The sequence below is a fragment of the Ctenocephalides felis genome, unplaced genomic scaffold (assembly GCF_003426905.1).
Source record: "Ctenocephalides felis isolate EL2017-DRISC unplaced genomic scaffold, ASM342690v1 CF-g0.4_SCAFFOLD_01604, whole genome shotgun sequence".
NCBI classification, from domain to species: Eukaryota; Metazoa; Arthropoda; class Insecta; order Siphonaptera; family Pulicidae; genus Ctenocephalides; species Ctenocephalides felis.
In genome coordinates, this window is record NW_020537758.1 from 11,150,424 (window position 1) to 11,174,130 (window position 23,707).

Genomic DNA, 23,707 nt, shown 5'->3' on the forward strand with positions numbered 1-23,707 from the left:
AATATTTAAAATGTACTAATAAATTTTTGCCTATTGTCAACCACTTCCCAGTTCTGATATCTAAGTCCTATACCAAAAGGGTAGCAACTATGGCCTGCCCCGTGATCCGTTCTGGGACATCCATCGGTAACAACAGTGCTTCTAAAGTGAGGTCCATAAAACCTTTTAGAGTTATTGAATATATGATGGCACGTGATGTTTTCCTTCTTCTTATGAAACATATATATTTACGGTAAATGTTAGTCCGCCGCCACCACATGTCATATTTACATACATGTGTGTCGCAACGGGGATATCCGATTGCCCGTTATGTTTGTCCTCTGACCTGTCGAGGAGGAAGATCTAGGGGAAGGATGAATATTTGGCCTATTGACAAAGAAAAAAATTCTAAAGGAAAATTGTAAATTTGACCAAATGAAGGTGATCTACAATAGTGGCACATGGCATCGTGCCTTAAGACAAATTGCTGGGACTTTCGGTACCGTTATTTAAAATTGTTAGAAGTTGCAAAATTTTTTAAAAACCTTGAACAAATTTGATTTTTGAGAATTTTGAAATTTTTGAAAAACCAATACAATTAATTTTTTTAAAATTTCACCTGGACAAAATTTCAAATCACCTAAGCAAAATAATATAACACAAGGTGAGTCAAAATAAAATTAGAGAAAGTAAGATATTTTTTCTTGAAGTAAGTAGCTCAAATTACGCCCAATTACATCAGAAAAAAGAAAAAAAAAATGCAAAATCGATACAACCCTTTGGAAGATTATGAAAAACATACAGATAGACAGACAAATTTTGAAATATGATTTATTTTTCTGTATTAAAAGTAGTATTAAAAGGATTAAAAGGAGTATTGAAAGTTAGTATTAAAAGGAGTATTTTTGCTGCTTTAAAAAACGCCCATTTCAATATTATACTTAAAATTTTAATATACAAGCAGACTTATTATTGATAACAATTTTTAATATGTAAAAATATTTTTAATACTGAATAAAAGAACAGAAAATTATTTTAAATTTTAATAATAATTTTAAGAGTCCCGATTCTGCCTTAAAATAGTGTTGTGGCAATGTTATGTTGCGCAGTAGTTTTAATACAAAATGGTACTAAATACTGTCAAAATGTCATAAATTTGTTGTGCGATCGGGCATTTTACACATTAAATGTAAATTCACTCATATGTTATTAAACCATATCACAAAGATGCAGTTATGATAAAATCGTTTTTTTTTTGCATTTGTTAAGGTGACCTTATGTTCCGGATTTTTTTGAAAATAATATTTGTCCCCGGGTTTTCTAAAAGCAATATTTGTCCCGGATTTGTATATTTTGTCCCGGATTGTCCCGGTTGATCTAAAACTATTTGGTAAATTTACAAAAATTATAAAAATGTACGAATAAGTGCTATTTTTTTTTCAAAATAATTGTGAAATTTGAATAGAATTGTATACAAGGCTTAAGAGCGAGGAAAACATATATAAAAAATAATTAAATAATAAAGTTTTTCGTAACTGCAATTAAAGAAAATTCATATAAAAAAACTGATATTTCAGTGAATCCTTAAACAGCATTTTTTATTTTAAAGCCAACTCCCCTTCTGCCGAGTCCCAAATTAGCATAACTAAAAATTAACATCCTGATTTTGACATAAAAAATATGGTCACATTACATTTGTGCATTTTCTAGGTTAGGTTTTCTATCTAAAATGACATTTTGACAGTTTTCAGTACCATTTTATATGAAAACTGCTACGTACTAAAGCCTTGCCATAAAATTGGATTGTTTTACGGCAGTATCGGCCCCTAAGTCATATCTTATCTAAATGATATTTGTAATCTCTCGACGTATTTTATTTAATTATCGAAATTTCTGCAGTAATACAATACAAAAATACATCTATGTACTATGTACAAAAGTATGAATACATCAAATTAATGCAGATGATTCCGTTTTCCCCTAATATAAGAAAGTTATCAGTCAAAAAATATACTAAAATGTTGATGTCTATTTACAGAGATGGACGGTTTGGTATTCTGATCCTTTTTGTTGATATTGAATGTTTGGATATGATATATTTGAGCAAACATTTTTAAATAAAGAAAAAAATCAGAAAATATGCAAAACGATTGGTTAGGACGAATATATTCGTCATTGATCGATTATGAAGACATAAAACTGAGAACGCCGGAATCTACTGGCTAAAATAAACGTCGGCTTCAGCTAACTTCAAATAAAAAAATGTATTCGAAATGATTTTAATAATTTGAATTGCTACCAATTTTTGCTTGCAGACTATGCATAAAAACTAGTGCTTATTAAAGTATTACTATTAGCTATCATTTCCCGTTGCAAAAATTTGTTTTCAAAACCCTTACGAATTTCTAAAAGAACACTTTAATATTTATATCAGCGCGATTGGTTTGCAATAACCCATTCGTGGGTCGGAAAAAGGATAAAAGTCGCGTGCGAGAGTCATATAGAAATGTATAAAAACTGAATAAAAATAGAATAAAACCGACGAGGAACCGCTACGACAAAACTTGCTTGGTAATACGATTACATTTTACATTCTATCTGCATTTCCTTGGCTGACGACATCGAACGTCAAATCAATTGAAGAAATTTCGCAGAAAAGTTAGAGGGGAGGAAGAAAACTCCAATTTTAAAAGGACTAGATGTAGTGGCATCTTGCGTTAAGACAAGTTGTATGAACTTTCGTAATTGTCTTAATCAATATATTAATTTATGAGTAATTTATAAGTAGACCGAATAGCTGCAGAGTCGACAGAGTAGTCATTCGCTCCCCATTTCTCCGAGATCCTATTTACCGAACAATAAGGCAAAATAAATGCACCCCCTTTGTAAAGTATCAACATGTAAACCGTTCTATGACTACTTTGTTATTTGATAGACCTTCACGCACTGTATCAATTGCAAAGAAGGATTAAGGATTTTCTAGAGCTTATTGTGGTGGTGGGTACGGCGTCATATGTTAAAAGTGAAAACGTCACGAAATTTTGTGTAAATGTGTCATGTGTTTATGTACACAACTTGTAATGGACTCATGATAATGCGAAATTATACTGTTTTGGGTGAAATATTTGTTATAATGTAATTACTCTATTTGTATTAGTATTATCCTTGTACAAACAAATATACAGAAATATATAGTATCTACAATTTTCGAAGTACCACGCATGTATTTTGGAAATTTGATCAATTGTTTAGATTTTTTGTTCAATTTTTTTAATTGTATTTCTTTTGTCATTTTTTATAAAATCTAAGTTAAATTGAGACATACTTTTATAATGCAGATTGATCAATTTGTCAATTTTTGTCATGGAAAAAATCTATGCAGTTTAAAAATTATGAGCTTTCAAGTACAGGTTAGAGCTTTGGTCAAACCGTAATAATTTTTCGGTTATTGTGGTAAAATTCTTCAAATATTTGTTCATTTATACTTAGCTACTGTAACTATAAATAGCATTTCTAGGACCACCAAAAAAAAAATACAGTGAAACTTTAAATTTATAGTTTACAAAAAATATTGACTTTGAAAAGCCCTTCTTTAAAAAAAAATTACTAAAATATGGTGGCGAGTTCCATCAGTGGTTTTCGCAATTAATCAGCATCATAAAATATAGTAAAATACTTGATAGTTTGAAAATAAAAAAATCGAATAAAAAATAAAAATTTAAATATAACACGATAAATGCTAGAAATTTGCCAACAATATTAAAATTATGAAAATTTTAAAATTATTGAAACTTAAGGGGGTATTCTAGTGTAGAAATTCAAAAAAATCGATTTTTTTCATTTCATATTTTCAAAGTTTAACTATCTAAGAATATGGGTACGAGAAGATTTTTGAAAATTTGAATTTTTTTCGGAGATTGGGCATTTTACTGACTCGGTCTCCATACTGATTTGGCTTCACGCAAAACTTTAAATGCGTTTTTCTCAGAACAGATTTTTTCATTACTTTTGACACGATTTCTCGAGTTCTACTCGACCGTTCACTTGAAATGTTTAGAGAGTCTTGTTTATAGACCTATTTATAGCCCGAACTAGGATTATCCCTAAATTCCAATTTTTACTATTTTTAAAAAAATTGAGAAACAAAAAAAAACAGTAAAAAAAACACTTTTTTCAAACAGTCGCCAATTTGTAAAAAAAATCTATTTACTCATCGCTAGTTCGGGCGATTGCGACATTATTGTAGATTAATAATCTTTTTATTTTTTGCATTTCCGATGGCTAAGAAGGCTGAAATCATGTCAAGACTGAGATGCCAATTTTTTAAGACCACCCACTTCATCAGCTTCCAGTTTTTACAATTTTCAACTTTTTTTTTTAATTTTTGTTTTGTATTTTAATAATATTAATAAACAAGTGGTAAAAAAATGGATAGTAAAAACATTCATTGCTTTCTTTTACGACACATTAAAAATGACCTAAAATTCATCGCTCTACACTAGAATACCCCCTTAAGATAGCTTCTTCAAAATTATTTGTTAGAATTTTTTAAGACGATTTTGATGAAACTTTGCACGACGATGGATTTCCTAGTCTGAAATAACAAGCTACGATATTATATACCGTAACTAGCGTTGAGTTCTGGGATACCCTGTATAAAAAGTATAGATATGATAAACAAAAGTATGCAGTATATTATCTCCATTACACCCGGTGGTTCATAATCTTTAATATCTTTCAAATTCCGCCACTCGGCAACTAAACTCGACTCAACATACAAATGGCCTGCGGTATTTGTCGAACGGCTCAGCGCCGCAGAACAATGCAAAGTGATTGTAGGCACCCGGATAATCCCCGAGTCACAATAAGGGGTGCTCCTTCTCATTCTAGTCCCTAGTCTCTACCCTACTTTTGGGGTGGTACACAGTAGGAGTAGGTTAGGTAGTAGTACCTCGTATTCTGTCAAACAGGCAGACAAGTGTGTTGATAATACAAAAGTCTACAGCCACGGGTATCAGGCGACGTGCGTCGTTTATTATCCTTCATTAGGAGGACGCTGGTGTCATAGTAATTAATTAGAATTAGAATTATTAGATTATCTACTGTTGAGGTATTAGGTTATGTGTATCAAAAATATGACAGGATAATTATGAAGTGAACTGTATAATTAAAACAATAAACTATGATAACAATTACAGCGAGCGTCTGGCTTTGCAACCACAAGGTTTCAGATTTTTTTTTTTAAACTCAGTTTTATTTAGCAATCAGAAATACATAAAGATTCCTATGAGCTAAAATGGCAATATTTAAGAGCGATGCCCAAGAAGAACTCCATTGAGAACTTCTCAGTTTTACAATTAATATGATATATTAGGTTGTCAAATATCTCCCTTCCGCCTTTTTGTATTATAAACCAAGAGCAAAAAAGCGGAAGGGAGATATTTGACAACCTAATATTAGACCTAATCTAAGACTAAGTCTAAAGGCCATTGTCGTTTCAATCAGGTTTCAGATTTAAATTCGCGTTGATATCTATATTGTTTTTTTATCTTTATTGTCTAAACGTCGAAGATAAAATAATTTTTAACTTCCCCTAGAGTAAGTTATAGTAATGGATCAAACATCAAGAATCAAAATTTTTGCATATCTTCACGTTTCAGAGGTTTCTGAACATTTTTGCATACCTTAGAAAAATTGTATGTATTTGTGTGTGTGTGTATGTTTGGATACAATTTTCCGTCCACAATTTCAGAAGGACGAATCAACCGATTTGAATGATTCATAAAAAATAGGATTTCTATTGATGAGAAGACGTGCTGTATAATTAAACTAACAAATTGCAATACACTATGACAACAGATTTAAATCCGGGTTGTTGACATCTATAATGTTTTTTATAATTATTGTCTGACTGTCGATAATAAAATAATTTTAAACTTCCCGTAGGGTAAGTTATAGTAATGGGTTAAAAATCGAAAATGAAATTTTTTGCTTATCTTCACGTATCAGGTGTTTCTGAACATTTTTGCATACCTTAAAAAAATTGGATGTATTTGTGTGTGTGTATGTTTGGATACAATTTTTCGTCCACAATTTCAGAAGGACGAATCAACCGATTTGAATGGTTCATGAAAATAGGATTTCTATTGATGAGAAGACGTGCTGTATAATTAAACCAACAAATTGCAATACACTATGACAACAGATTTAAATCCGGGTTGTTGATATCTATAATGTTTGTTTATAATTATTGTCTTAATGTCGATGATGAAATAATTTTTAACTTCCCGTAGGGTAAGTTATAGTAATGGGTAAAAAATCGAAAATGAAAATTTTTGCATTCGGAGGTTTCTGAACATTTTGGCATACCTTAGAAAAATTGAATGTAGTTGTGTGTGTGTGTGTTTTGTATGTCCGCAATTTTTCTTGTACGTTTTCGGTCGCACGAATCAACCAATTTAAATGATTCATAAAAAATAGGATTTCTATTGATGAGAAGACGTGCTGTATAATTAAACCAACAAATTGCAATACACTATGACAACAGATTTAAATCCGGGTTGTTGACATCCATAAAGTTTGTTTATAATTATTATCTGAATGTCGATAATGAAATAAATTTTAACTTCCCGTAGGGTAAGTTATACACTATTAAGCCAAAAATTGAAAATGAAACTTTTTGCATATCTTCACGTTTCAGGGATTTCTGAACATTTTGGCATACCTCAGAAAAAATGGACGTGTGTGTGTATTTTGTATGTACGCAATTTTTCGTCCACGTTTGTATCAACCGATTTGAATGGTTAAAAAAATACTCTATTCCTATTGATAGGAAGATGTGCTCATTAGTTTTTGACAAAGGCAGGTCCAGCCGTTACAGAGATACTGAGCAAGAAGTGCAGAAAATAGTAATCGAGTTTTTGATAGAACAAAGTCTCCGATTTGAATGATCTAAAAAACATTCAATGTGTAATGATTGTGAGAAGTGGTGTTTAGTTTTTGGCAAAGGCAGGTCCAGCCATTTTGAAGATACAGAGTTAAATGTATAAAAAATGGCAGATTTTGAGAGAACTAAGGGTCCGATTAAAATGATTCAAATAACTTTCTGCTTGTGTTGACAAAACAATTGCTTTTAGAACAATAAATTCAAACGTTTACCCAAGAATTTTTTTTTGTATATCGAAAAAAAATCAGATTTTAATTTGAATTTTGGCTAAACTTATAGATAACAATTCTAAGTGTCTAAATATTACTTACACTCCATAAAACAGATTTTTTTTTATAAATTTTAATATTAATTTTAAGGAGCCGATTTTGCCCCAAAATGACCCAATGCCATGGCAATGTTATGTTACATAATAGATTTCGTACAAAATGGTACTAAAGCTCACTTGTAAACTTTGAATAGATAATTTTAACTTTGTAATTCAGTTTATATAATTCTTATAAATATTAGACAATATTCCTATAATAATCTATTCAAAAACATTTACTCGAACATTGTTCCAGCAATTTGCCTTAAGGCACGATGCCATACACCACTAGTTACTCTACAGATAGATTTTGTGTCATTTTGCCCTGTATCAAATAGAGTCTTTCCATCATCTATATGAACAAAATTAATTAAAAAATTATGATTCCAACATAAATCAAAATTGAAAAGTTAGCCAAGACTTCATCCCCTGTCCACAATTTTCAATTACCAAATGAGTTTGTTGTAATAGTGTAGGAAATAAATAAATAATTGATTTCATAGCCATCGTTGGCGTATATATAGTTGTTAACCACCGGGAAAGATTGATGGAGTTTTTACAGCCAGTTTATTGTCTTCGCTTGTTTTATATTCTTCTCGACGTGAGTTAGTGCTTTAATTGAACATCCATTATTTATAAATCGCTAAGGAAGGTGATCAATGGCTCACAAGTGGTGGAAAGAAGCAAAGCAATAAACCTGGGTAACAGAATTATGTACATTTTGAAAAATCTATATAGGGAATAGTTTTGAAAAAATACCAGATCAAGGTTATATACAGTGGTAACTTTGTAAAAATGTATTTATAAAATTTATATTTTGTATTGGTTGAGTAATTTAGCTTCTATTTTATAAAATCCCTTCAAAATTTAAAGTAAGATATTTGAACTGTTTGCCTCCTGGGCATCCCACTTTTCACTTCATATGGGGTAAAAATGACCAGGTGACAAAATTTTGAAAAAGCGCAAAAAAACACATTTTAACTATACTGAATTAGCTAGAACTTTCACTGAACCTAGTCAGAAAGTTATTTGCTTGATATGTGTTATTTGTTGTCAAAGTCAAATTGAACCTTTGTGCTACGCCCTATCCTATTAAATTTTTAAAGTATTTACATCTAAAAATTTTCATTTTTGCAATTTAATAAATACTGACAATTGAACATTTCAACTAATCCTTTACAATTTTCCTTTATCGATTTCCCTCTAAGAATGTGCATTTTATGCAACGTTTATCTCAGGAGAGAATTCGCCCCGCCTTAGAGTTCGTTGCATAATTAACGAATTTCCAAAGCCGTTATCGGTTCGGTCGTTAACGATATCGTTAAGTGATCTGTCGTTAAGAGATCTATCTCATTTTATGTAGTTTTATATGTACTCTGATCGATATAGCACTTGCACCTTTATACGAAAACTAAAATGTCCTGACGCATACTTAAGGATAATATTCAATGTGACTTTGGATTAACGGCCCGTTAAGGTGAATATGAAATGAGGGATAGATGGAGTAGTACATATAATATATTACTAAGTTTTTTTAGAAAAAAATAAGTACTAAAATATCTAACCATTACCCTTTTATCAAATATTCATAGATTTCAGTTCGTCCCGATTTTGTTTACAGCCATACACAATTCTCGAGTTGTCCGTCGAGAATAAAAATGTTAGTTTTACCTTAAACGTATTGCCGGATATTTTCTATTTCCCAATTGATATGTATTTATGCCGTTTTATGGGTTTTTCTTATATGCCCTGTACTGGTTTTCAATCACAATGGAGAAAACCTTTAGACTCGAAATGTGAACATTCTGATTGTTAATGCAGTGGAGGGTACGATTTATTTCACAACCTTTTTGTGGGATGTGGAATTAATATCTTAATCGTAAAGGAAAACACTTGAACTAAAACGAGGAAATCGCGTATTTTGAAATAAATGCAATTAAGGGGCAACAACCAGTGTGAAATTTTCAAAAAATCAAATTTACAATTTTTTCATATTTTGATAGGTTATACCTTAAAAAATAACATACCAAAATTTTAAATCGATATCTTAAATAGTTTTTGAGTTACAGTCATCTAAAGAGTATATATAGTATATAGTATAACGATCATTTTATCTTTAAACGCGTTTTTCTCGAAACAGCATTTTCCGAATTTTCTGCAGCAATTACTCAAAAACAAATAATTCAAAATATATCAAATTTTTTTACATGTTTTATATAAAGTTCTCCGTAAAATAAACTATCGATTTTTTGATCGGATCAAAAATCGAATTTTGGCAGTCCAAAAATGACCAAAATTTTGGGTAAAATTAGACTTTTTTAAAAAAACGCCGCCATTTTGTCAATTTTTAATTTTTTTATCGTAGTTCATTTTACAGACAATATTATCTAGTTTAACGAGAATTTTTTTTTTTCAATTTTATCCACGTAGAAGGCCGGAATCACTGCAGCAGTGAAAAGCCTTTTTTTCGCGCCGTCGGAGATCGACGATAACTTAAAAAATATTTAATTTTTTTCTTCAAAAATTTTACTATGTATTCTTAAAACATGTGTAAATATATTCTCAAAATTTTGAAATGATTGATAAAGTATTTTTTTTAATATAAATTCCCAAAAATCACTTTTTTAGGCGGTTACACTAGTTGTGCCCCTTAATAATTACATAAGTTAACACTTAAATATCTACCTAGAATTTTTAGTTTGAAAATGACTTGGAAAATTGTCGATTTTGATGAAACTTGCAGAAATTAATTATGCAAAAACGATTTGAACCAAGACTCCCAAATAATATATTTTTAACAATTTTTAAAATTTTAAAATCGGTTCATTATATTTGATAATTCAGAGAAAACATAAAATAAGAAGGTTCGATTTTCTGGCGAAAACATTAAATTCTATTCAGTAACAATTTTTTTAAACTTTACAAATTAACAAATGACTCTAACAAAACACACACACATCCATTTTTTCTGAGGTATGCCAAAATGTTCAGAAACCTTCAAAACGTCGAGTAATGCAAAAAATTTTATTTTCGATTTTCGGCCCATTACTATAACTACCCTACGGGAAGTTAATAATATCTTTTTAACAATTTTTGAAATTTAAAAATCGGTTCATTATTTTTGGATAATTTAGAGAAAACATAAAATCAGCAAGTACGATTTTCTGGCGAAAACATAAAATTCTATTCAGTAACAATTTTTTTAAACTTTACAAATTTACAAATAACTTCAACATAATACAACTCAATCATCGGTACGATTTATTTCACAACCTTTTTTTTTGGAGTCGATGGTAGAATGTGGAATTAATATCTTATTCGGAGAAGCTAAGACGAGAAACTCGCGTGTTTTAAACAAAATGCAAAAATTAGTTACATAAACTTGACAAATGTGTTTAAATCCTAGAGTACTATTATTATTTTCTTTTATAAGTTTTATAAATAAAATTGTTTAAAATATAAATTGGGTATATATTTCTTTACCCAATCATCTATTTGTGCAAATGGATGTATCTGACAATGAGAGCAAATTTCCAATATTATCGACTGATCCCCTAGAAGCGCCTTTGCATTATTCGGTTATCTCGAGACAGCAGTGTAAAGTAATCATCTTATTTCGGTATCAGTCACTCTTCTGCATATATTTACGTGTTACTCATATAATATGGGAAGAGGAAAATGCTCTACGATAGGGGAAACCGGGGGAAAAGATAGGATGGAACGACAAGTTTATGTCAGTGCCAGGACTCGAATCGAGTATCCGATTGGGGTATTCTTATGACTGAGCTATTCCCGCCATGTAAATAATCAGATTTCTGATTCAATTCTACAAATTTTATATGAAAAAATTCTCAATTCGCGTTTCTTCGTCCGGCGTTGTCAATGCGGGATTCGTTTATAAAAAATAATCTTTGCAGAAATGTATGGATTTTGTGAAAAATTGTTTATAAAGAATAAACTTCATTTCTACAAAATTTATTTTTTATAAACAAATTTTCACTAAAGTTTATGCACTTCTGCAAAGGTAATTTTTTTATAAATGTAATTGCAATAATTAATTATTAAATATTTAAAAAATTCGACATGTCATGACAATAAATTATACAGTTCTGGGAAGTTCATTTTTAACTTCCCGTAGGGTAAGTTATAGTTTTCGCAAAAATATCGAAAATGAAATTTTTTATATATCTCTACGTTTCAGAGTTTTCTGAACATTCTGGAATACGTTAGAAAAAATGGATGTATGTATGTGTGTGTGTGTGCGGATACAAATTTTCGTCAACGATTTCGCAAACACGGATCAACCGATTTCAATAATTCAAAAAACATTCGATTTGTATTGATAAGGAGACGTGCTTATTAGTTCTTGGCAAAGGCAGGTCTAGCCGTTACGAAGATATGAGGCAAAAAGTTCCAAAAATGGTAATTCAGTTTTTGAGAAAACTGAGAATTTAAATAATTCAAAAAACATTTTATTTGCAATGAAGAACTGATGTAATTTTTGCAAAGGCAGGCCTCGCGTTTTTAGAGATCGAGTGAAAAAAGTAAAAAAAATGCCATTTGGCGGTGAAAAATGATCATTAGACTCTATATTTTAAAGAGATTTTAATAACAAGTATGAATTTTGTTTACATTTCTTCTCTAAAGCTGTCACACAGCACGATTGCGTTGAAAAAAATTTAAATTTTCAGAACAATTCAGAACTTTTAGAACAAAAAAAAGTTCAAAAAAGTCGATTTTTTTCAAAAGTTTCAAAATTATTTTATTAATATTTAAAAGATTTAACAAAAAAAATCGGTACGGGAAGTTCTAGTAATTGCCTAAATTCTTCATTTGTCACAAAATTGGTGACCCCAACGTGATTCTTATTGCGCGCTTATTGCAATTTGCAGTTTTTAGTTTGGGGTCATCAATGAAAAAACTTATAAAAATTAAACAATGTAAGAAATTTTATAGCAACTTTGTCTATAGTATTTCTATATTGCTTACGTATGGATTCTATAATTTTAGGTTCAAATTATGATTTTTTTATATTTTATCCCCGGTATCTTCTATAAATTCGATGTCGTGACAATGTAGACGATACCATACAATACAGTAACGATACATATGTGAATTACATATCAAATACTGTTGATGGATAGCGTGTTACATGATTTTGTTGATATATGAACGCATTATTGAAATTGTATATATGCGACACATTATGCAGATATCTCCCGATAGAATTCACGTACGGGGAGTATTATTTTCTTGTTTAATAGAATGTAATGAAATATACGTAGATAATGAAAAGACATAAAAAAATAGAAACAAAGAAATTATTCATCCTTTTTCTTGTCACCCATTGTACTATTTTTTTGCATCTAATCGCATAAAAAAACATCATTCAAATTTGACAAAATAATTTATAAATAAATCATGATGTTTTTTTCATGAGGATTGATGGAGATATTTCTGTCCTCTAGCTCGTCCTCCAATTTTTATTGCATGTGCAAGTATTTCCTCGGACTTTGTCCATTGACCCAAAACACATTAGTACTCGATGCACACACAGTCACATTCTGAATAACTGACAAACTATTTGCAGACCATATTCGATCACCTCCCTCGATCATATTCACAAGTCACGGAAGATCAGGTTTTATTTGTACGATATAATAATGCGCTGTCTTCATGCTAAGTCACAAAGAGGGTCAGGGCTTCGCAAAAGTTGGGAAATAAAATTGTAATTGAAATATATAATTTATTGTAGAATGCATTGTAATGAACAATACATATCAAACAAACAACTATCTAACCATGTTCAGTAAAATTTCCTGTAATTTGGCTTGAAATGCCTTAAGATAAAAAGTCACAACTAGGGTTTGTCGGTTTTCAAAAACCAGTTTTAAAAACCGGTTTTTTGGCAAAAATTATGGAATTCGAAAACCGGTTTTTTAGTGAAAAAAGTCGGTTTTCACTATATAAATAGAAAATGACAGATATAGCCAAATATAAAAGATAGATGAAAGCATTTTGATTCCTGAAATCATATCGTTTCAATAGCATTTGATATCTTATCAGTCTGCAATGGTTCCCAGATAGGTTTTATATATTAATTTAGATTTTTATACCAGCGTATATTTTAATTTAAATCAGTGTGACTTCTTCTTGAGTAACTTCCTCCACTAAAACTTAAAAAAAAGAGTTTTAAACTCTAGAAGCCATAAACTGAAGAACAAAAAACTTAGATTATTATTATATCAGGCTTTAAAAACAATTAAGCATAATTTGGTGGCAAGTATTAGAGTATTTTCTATTTCAGGAAATATTGCGAGTAAACAAAGGACACGTCTAAGTAGCAATTCGATAGACGTTCTCAGTTTTTTGAAATTATATTTTATTAAACAAAAAAAAACAATTAGAATGTTTGCAATTAATTAATTAAAATTGCTCGGAACAGACAATACCCGAGATTAGATTAATTGTTTTTAAAACTAAAATTGATATTAACAAGTATGTATCAACATGTATCTAATATTTTTTTTAATTTAATGATTTTTTTTTATTTAAAAATGTATTATTTTTATTTATTCGAAATTTTCCTTTCACTATCATAAAAATATTTAATATGTGTGAAAATAATGCATGAATAACGAATAATTATTTTGAAAGTTATTTAATCAAAATAAATTATTATTTTTTAGTTCTACTAATTAAAATAAAATAATTTTGTTTACTATCTATAAAATTGAACAATAAATAAATTCAGTCAAGTACTGCTCTAAACTACAGTAAATTTGCCGATAAATTACAAAATATTCGAGTAAAAATTTATTTTCTATATGAAATTCGAAAACCGATTAAAACCGGTTTTTTAGTAAAATTAAAATTCGAAAACCGGTTTTCTGAAATGTCGGTTTTTGTATAAACCCTAGTCACAGCCACTTATTTCATGCAGTAGTAGCCTCAAAATATTCTAAAAAACTTAACATTTCAAAATATATGCTTTTTTTCAATAATTTCGAGTTATAGCGAATAGACAGTGTTTTATATTCATGTTGTGTATACACGTTATGAAAATTTTTGCAACTTTTTCATGACGAGTATATTCGTCAAACACCATTAACTGGTTAAATAAATTTTGTTTACATAATATTGAATTAAATTATTCCAATTAAAATATTTTTTTATCTTTTTCTAGTTTGAGGATCGTTTCTTTACCCTGATGGCACGCGCAGCTTCCTGAATCGCTTTTCAATTCCGATTTAATAAACTAGCGCCCGGTATGATTTATGATTTCATAAACGCCATCAGATCAAGAATTATATATTTCGAATAAGTTCAAATAAGGGACAATTAAACCGCCGTTTACAATCCTATAAAAGTCACTAAGTACGTCGCCCCATATAAATATAATAAAATTTGGAAACGATTATCGCAGCAGAAATTACTTCTACTTATTAAATTCGGTTTTGTGAAATATTGAGCAGAATTTGTATGATTTATAACTGACAGTTATGGTTGTACGAGATGATTATGTTTAATGTTTAGAATTTTATTGAAAAGTTTATGAAGAAAGTCTGTATGCCATGTTTGATAAAACTTTAAAGCTTTATAATAGTTTATGGTTAACTTATGGATGTACACAATTTATTAAATGAGTTGAAATTTACGGTGTTCATCATTTAACAATTTTATTGAATATTTCAAGAATAAAAATATGCTAATTTTGGTCAATTTTTGAATTTATCTTAATAATACGGTTGTACAACATTTGATGAAATTAATTATCAATGTTTGATATTTATAATTGTATTAAAAAAAGTCAAAAAGAAAATTGTATATGACATTTTTGATCAAATTTTAGAGCTATATAATAATTTTAGTTATCTTACTGTTGTGATTTAAAATTTAATAAAATTATTAAAATTCTCGGTATTTAATATTCAGAATTTTCTTGAAAAAATGCTTAAAGAAGATTGTATGTAATTTATGAGCAAACTTTAAAGTTATATAATAGTTAAAATAATTACGGTGGTACAGTATAAAGTATTGAATCTAATTACCTTGCTGAACTAAATAATTATAAAATATTAATTGCAATTAATAAATTATTATAATTATTTATCATCTTTCTCGTGAACTGCATGTAGTCGCTATAAAAAGTTATGATTTTGTGTATTGACTACAAAAAGTATTGAAATATGCGCCCCCAACAACTTTTCGAAATTATTTATTTTTATAAATAATTTAAAATAATTAAATATTTAATTGAAATTAATAAATTAATAAAATTATTTATCACATCCTCGTTAATTGCATGTAGTTGCCATAAAAAAATATATTTATATTTTTATAATTTTGTATATTAACTATGAAAAATATTAAACTATGCGCCACCAAAAATTTTTCAAAATTAATTATCTTTATAAATCATTCAAAATAGAAACAATTATGCTATACTACATACCTATATATTTACAAAATTCACACAAATTCAAGCACATTGTTTCAAAATAACTTAACTTAAAATTGAAAAAATATAAAAATATATATGAAAAACAATAAAAATATATAGTTGAAGGTCACATAAGAACCAAATTGAAAATATTCATTCTATATAAAGTTTCTAGTAGAATTGTAAAAAATAAATACTGAAAATTGTGAATTTATTAAAGTAAAATTTTCAATTTACGAATCATGTAATCAACTATATAATTTCATTATTTATCATATATATTCGAATATTTTTTTTAATTCAAAGTTTTATTTTCTCATTAAACAGTGTATTTAAATTTGTAGTATGTTAGCAGTGTATGATTTTTCTTCATTTCAACTTGCTGAATAATGACACACATACAGTATCGAAACGTACATTATTTAATTATGAATAAAGTGTGTGTATATGTGCAAATATTTAAACACGTATATTACGATATATCTATAAAAGTATGATATTAAAAATATGCGGAAAGTCCGAGTACCGTCACGTATTTGATATATCTGTAAACTATTCCACGTTCCAAAAGTAGTCATGTACCAAATATATAATATGTTGTAATAAAATACAGTGAAAATAAGTTAATGTTATAGTAAAAAATGGTTAAATTAAAGTATCACTCATAATGGTCTTACGTAACATATACATGGTATAAAAATTTATCATTTAAACTTAACCGATTGTAATGGACATATTTTCTGATCAACAAATATTACAGTTTGGTATTAAATAGAAAAATAAATATTTCACCTACTTTTGAATTTATAGTTATCGTAAAAAAATCGCGACCAGACTGGGTGATTTTATCATTTTAAATTAAATTTCTATAACTATCTATTGAATCAGTGAGAAATACCAATCTCCGAGTAAAATCTATAAACTGAAGACATTTATCATTTAAACTTAGCCGATTGTAACGGACATATTTTCTGATCAACAAATGTTACAATTGGGTTTTAAATGGAAATATAAATTTTTCACTTACCTATGATATCAAGTATCGTAAAAATCGCGACCAAAGTGGGTGATTTCATAATATAAATTAAATTTCTATATCTATCTATTAAATCAGTGAGAAATACCAATCTCCGAGTAAAATCTATAAGTGAAGCTGAAGACATTTATCATTTAAACTTAACCGATTGTAATGGACATATTTTGTGACCAACAAATATTACAGTGGGGAATTAAAAAGAAATATAAATATTTGACCTATTTTTGAATTCATAATTATCGTAAAAAATCGCGACCAGACTGGGTGATTTTATCATTTTAAATTAAATTTCTATATCTGTCTATTAAATCAGTGTGAGAAATACCAATCTCCGAGTAAAATATATAAGTGAAGCCGAAGACATTTATCATTTAAACTTAACCGATTCTAATGGACATATTTTCTTATCAATGATTGTCACAGTTGGGTATTAAATAAAAATATAAATATATAACCTATCTATAAATTTATAATTATCGTAAAAATCTTGACCAGAGTGGGTGATTTCATCATTTTAAATCAAATTTCTATATCTATTAAATCAGTGAGAAATACCAATCTCCGAGTAAAATCTATAAGCTGAAGACATTTATCATTTAAACTTAACTTATTGTAATGGACATATTTTCTGATCAACAATTGTTGCAATTGGGTTTTAAATGGAAATATAAATTTTTCACTTATCTATGATATCAATTATCGTAAAAATCTTGACCAGAGTGGGTGATTTCATCATTTTAAATTAAATTTCTTTATCTATTTATTAAATCAGTGAGAGAAATACCAATCTCGGAGTAAAATATATAAGTAAAGCCGAAGACATTGCGCAATCCTGACATGGGAGATATATCAAACAGAAAATCGCCGGAACTGCGATTTACAGCCGGAGTCTGCGGTTCCGGGCGCTCATTACGCCCAACTGGAATCCGGAGCATACAGAAGCCACATACCGAATAGAAAAATATAGTAGAGAAATCAAAAATTATATGAAAGATTGATATCAAACTTGCTTTATATTATAGAATTTGCATCTAAACCAGTTTAATGTGATTGACGAATATACGCATCATGGTGGTTGAGGTTTGTGTATAAGAGAAAAAAAAACAATACATTATAGAATGTCAATTTGTTTAGAACATTTTGATGCTAAAACAAAGTAGTTGTGAATAGAAACAAATAAATAAAATTTTATGACTATGACTTTTGCTCAATAATTTTTATTTCTATTACAATTTCCGTATACTAACTACTGCAACCCGTTCCAGATTCATACATCTACTCATCGTATGTAATTGGAATAAGCGCGAACTGCGTTCGTTGTGCGAAATCAGTCCTCAAAATTAAATCCTGGCCTCAGATTATTACATAGCTGAGTGAAGGATCATAAATATTCTCTCACATATACGCGCTAGTTTCACGGGATGAATCGCTGATGGGCTCGTCAGGGCCGAATCGGAATAAATATACACAATTTCATATAGGAAAATCATTAATAGTACTATATCCTAGCTCCCCCTAGCACTATTTTCAAAAGTTAATTTTAAGTCAATTTATATTATGTCCATAGATTAATTAATTAAATTTATTGAATACTTTTTAAATAGCAGAGAAAAGATAAGTTTGTTTTCTAGATTTAATACCGGCAACGAGCAGAGATATAAAATTAATTTGAGCACAAATCAATTTTTTTCTCAAGTTTCAAGTATATCAAGAACTTCAATCAATTCAATTATTCACTGCATATAAAAATGATTTTAATATTCAATCATTTAATTATAAACATTAGAGCTTTAAAATTTATGAAAAATTTCATTGAAAATATTAAATTTGACATAGAATAAAAATATGGGGAAAAATTCGCCTACATAAATCAACTTGCATAACACGAAAAAGAGATTGTAAAGCTTTTAAAGCATTTTTATTACTATATAAATTTCGACAAAATACATTTATATATTATTGTATATTATATTTATTCATAATAAAAATATCACAACCACTGATGACATAGAATTTTATATAAAAAAGTATGAAACACTTAAAATTTTTAAAATATTCACACGCGAATGAATTACTGATCGTGAATAAAATAAAAATATCGTTATTTTGGGATTTTATTTTTTACTAGAATTTTTTTATGAAACTATCAGGTATTTTACCATATTACAAGCCTGATTAAATGCGGAAACTTTTGATTAAACTTGTCAACGTACTTTAGTACATTTTTTTTAAAGGAGTGCCTTTCAAAATCGACCTATTTGGAAAGTTTCAACTTCGTACTTACAATTAAACAAATTGTCTTAGTTCTAAAAAACTCGCAACAATTTTCTAATTGTTATCAAAAAATACTGATAACAAGCTTAACTGAACAAAATCGATGAAAATTATTTAAAATAACTAAAAAATGGTCATATTTTAACCAAATGTCTAGGTTGTGCTTAAAAGCTCATAATTTTTAGCGTTAGAGGTTTTTTTGTAATATTTTACTTGAAAGTTATGATTTATACTATCATCGCGTTTTGGATGACGTTGAGTTCTGGGACACCGTATATATATAATTTTAAAGTCATATAATTCAAATTATAAATATTAGTAGCTATATAAAAAAAATATTTTAAAAATATTCAAAAATATAACTCTTCTATTATTAAATAAAAAATTGTTTTACTTAATTTTATTAAAATTAGTTTGTATGTTATAAATATGTAGTACGGGTATTGTATATTTAAAAAACTTTTATTAAAAAACAGATTCTTTTTCATTTTTATACTAAATATATTGTAGTTCATGTTCTTTGACCAAGTTCCATTTATAAATGTCAGATACTATGTAATTGAATAAAGTTTAGCAAAAACGAATAAATTTTAAATAAAAATATTAAGTTAATAATTTGAAGTCCTATTGAAATAACGTTCTCTAGTAAAAATGCAGATCATATTATGTATTGATTAATCTTGTTCATTGCTTGGTGTTGAGTTCTGGGACACCATGGGTATATATGTATGTAAACACATGCGTGTATCTCATTTATTTCTTATTTATCAAATTATTCGCCAACCCCATTTTTCTTTTTCTCAATTCCTTTGCAAACATTTTTTGAAAATACTGTTTCAAGTCAAGTGAGTTTAAGTTTATAAAAATCCTATTCCTTGGAAATTTAAGTCAATTGTATCATTATTTTTGAATGTGATCTTGGAAATGCTATTCACAGTGAATGAATAACATTGGAAAAATAAACCTCATGAACCGAAAAATGTTCAAAATATAACCATAGCCCTAAGTTGTACTTAAAAGCTCATAATTCCCAAATAATGTTTGGAATAAACATGTATAAAATTCATTTACCATTTTTTAAATTACACGCAAAACCCATTTTTCTTTTACAAACTTCTAAACTTCTCCGTTTTTCCTGGTTGACTAATCTTCCGCGAAACTTTTCCTCACGAGTCGTCGTTGTCTTTAAGAATTATTCACTTTCTAGTCAACACAACGTGGCCGATTATTCTCTGTCCAGAGTCGATTCAACTCTGTCACGGATCGGAATGCCGAAGCGTTCGGGAAAGGGGTATATTAAACACGACGTGCTAAATACGTGCCCAGAGGATGAGGATGAGGATGAGGATGGGGTTGAGGTTGTTCCATACAGCCTCTCCGAACCGCCGCCTTCATGAAAAACATGTCCCATAAACATTGGGACTAGAGAATTAATGGTTGTTGGTTATTTGAAAAGTGAAGCCTATTGATGGATGGTCATGTTATATTGTTCATGCCGTTTTATATTTATTTGTTTGATGACATTAATTACATGCGACTGTGTGCATTTAAAATGCGATTTCGGGGACAACAGGATTTGAATTTATAAACCAAATCAATATAAACATAATCGAAATAAAATAAACAAAGTCGCATAAACTTTCTTGATCGACTTAATTTATAAGAAGTGAGATTTATATACTTGGACAAAATTTTTAACTGTTCATTGAAGCTTCTACTTCTACTAAAAACTAATCAACCCAATTGAAATCCCTTAAACACATTTATAATGCAAGTATCATATTAACTTTAGTACACAACTCTTGTAAGTATGTCTTAAGTAGCATCATGAATTCTATATTTTATTAATCTTTATAAACCAACTTCCCGTAGGGAAGGTTATAGTAATCAAGCCAAAAATCAAAACAGAATTTTTTTCATATCTTCACATTTTGGCATACCTCAGAAAACATGAATGTATGTATGTGTGTAGAGACAATTTTTCGTCCACGTTTTCTTGTGCACGGATCAACCGATTTGAATAGTTCAGAAAACATTCGATTCCTATTGATAGGGAGATGTGGTGATTAGTTTTTGATAAAAGCAGGTCCAGTCGTTACGGAGATACGGAGCAAAGAATGCAGAAAATAAAAATCGAGTTTTTGAGAGAACGGATTATCCCATTTCAATGATCCAAAAAACATTTAATTTGTAATGATGAAGGAGAAAGGGTGATTTTTTTTGGCGAATGCAGGTTCTGCCATTTTGAAGATACAGAGCTAAATGTGCAAAAAATGACAGTTTTTGATAGAATTAAATGATTTTAAATGATTCAGAAAACTTTCTTCTTGTGTTGACAAAACAATTGCTTAAAAAAAATATTTCCAAATTAATTTTTCGAAAATAATTCAGATTTTAATTTTTACACTTATATACTTCAGTAATTATATATTTAAATAATTTTAACTTTGTAATTAAATTATTTAATTTTCATAAATATTAGAGATGGTCCTTCATTTTAAATCCGCTTGATTAGATTAAATAAACGTCGTCTTCCAATTCATAAGCTCTTATATTATGTCAATAAAATATGAATAATCAAAGTTACAGTATTTATAATAATCTGATTAAAAACATTTAATATTCCTCGAACATCTCGTTACGATACGGAAAGTTCAAGCAATTTGTTTTAAGACATGATGCCTTAACCACTGTTTTTTTTAAGATGTTCGTTTATATGACGAACTCTGTCATCATGTTAAGTTTTATCGAAAATGCGAAAAGAAATTAATGTAAGTTTAAAAAAAATAGCCTAGCTTATCATTACTAAAAACTAATTAAAACGATTTCCAACCAATATCTTTCAAACAAATTTGGAGTTTTTAAAAACCGTTTCTTTTACGGAGTTACATTGAGTGGATGTAAATTTTATTAAATTGGTTCAGCTGTTGTTGAGACTACTTTTAATACTTTTTCCAAATTTGAACTCATTCGATTCAGAATGGGTTGAAACATCGAGAAAACATAAAATTAGCAAATTGTATTTTCTGGCGAGAACAAACTTCTTTGGAAATATAATAAATTATTGAAATATACATTGTATTAATGAATTTACAAATTCATTTCTTCATCAGTTTCCCAAAATATATAAAATTTTAAGCAACTTATACAGAAGTTTTATAAAAGATCATTTTTCAGATTCGAGTAGTTAGATTTTGTATATAAATATGATTTATGACCACAGATTTATGATAACATTGTATTATTAAAATTAGATATTCCTTATATAACGATCATTACAGAATCCGTGGAAATGCGCCAAAAATTTAATATGTACTTGAGTTGAGTTTAGCAGTCTTAAACTCTTCGTTACTATTATATTTTCTATTTGAAGACATATTACAAATGAAACATTTTTTTATCTAATCTGCTACGTTAGTGCTATGGTTTATTGAGCATTTTATTTCAAGGGTCAGAAACAGCTCGATAGATTCCAAAAATTTAAAACCCATTCGATTGGATAAGCACTTGTTTTGACAATTTGGCAGGAACGTTTTAGTCCGTTTGAAAGATATTGGTCGCCTTAATTAATTTTTGGTAAAGATCGGTACGAAATTCTTATTTGTTATTGCTCATTTAATTAATTACTAGAGTTATCGTATTATTAATTAATTATAAAGTATTTAATCGCAAGTTTCGTGTCCAACGTTACTTTAAAAAGAATAACATTATCATTTATTTTAGACTATTAAATATCTAATTACGAACTCTATCCCAATATTTATATTCCAAATACCACCATCTTTAGCATCAAATTTTTCATCAAATTGACCGTATAACTAGTGTTAATCTAAGAATCATTTTATTATATGGTTTATCAAACTATCCAAATTTTTTTCAAGATTGAGAGTATCAGTTATTTTAGTTCGCGTGTCAGGGCGCAGTCCAGCCTCGATCTCTTGGGATTCGCCGGACGGATGCTAATTGGGAATTATCGCCGCGCGAATAAAAACGCAACGAAATCGAACTTGCCGCCGAACAACCATCTCTCCGATAGGTGGTTGTGGCTGGCTAGAGCGCCAGAGCGCTTTTTCGCTTCTTTCTTTCGGACGTTCGTTAATTTTTGATGACTGCGACTTTGCACTGAAACTATGAAACTATTGCCGACGGTAGTTTCGACGAGGTTCGATTACATATGCTACTAATGAAAACGTATGTCGGCCCGATAGATAAAACGTGATGACAAACCATTAAGATACATAGTTTATGGTTAATGGATAGGACATTGACACGATTTTAAAATTAAACTAGCTGTAAGTGGAATTCTGTCTTAAGGCAATTATGGCATCGTGCCTTGAGGCAAATTGGTGGAACTTTCCGTACCAAAAATTATTATTTTTTTAAAAACGATTAACATTTGTGAAAAAAAATTATTTCGAAAAAATAAGATTTTTGAGAAACTATAAATTTGACAAAAAATTACTTTTTTTTGAAAAAAAAAATTGAAAAAAAAATTTGACATATGTTGAAAAATCTTTCGAAAGAAAGCAATCGTACTGCTTTAACTGCATAGAGACAAAATATAAAGCGCGTAAGCGCCGCGTCGCTGTCTAACGGGTAAACATTGGTACGGAACCCATAGGAATGTGAACAAAATTTATACTTATTGTTAACATCTCTATAAAATATCTGATAATTTGATGTGCGTATGTCTAATGATCATTTTTGACCGCCAAATGGCAT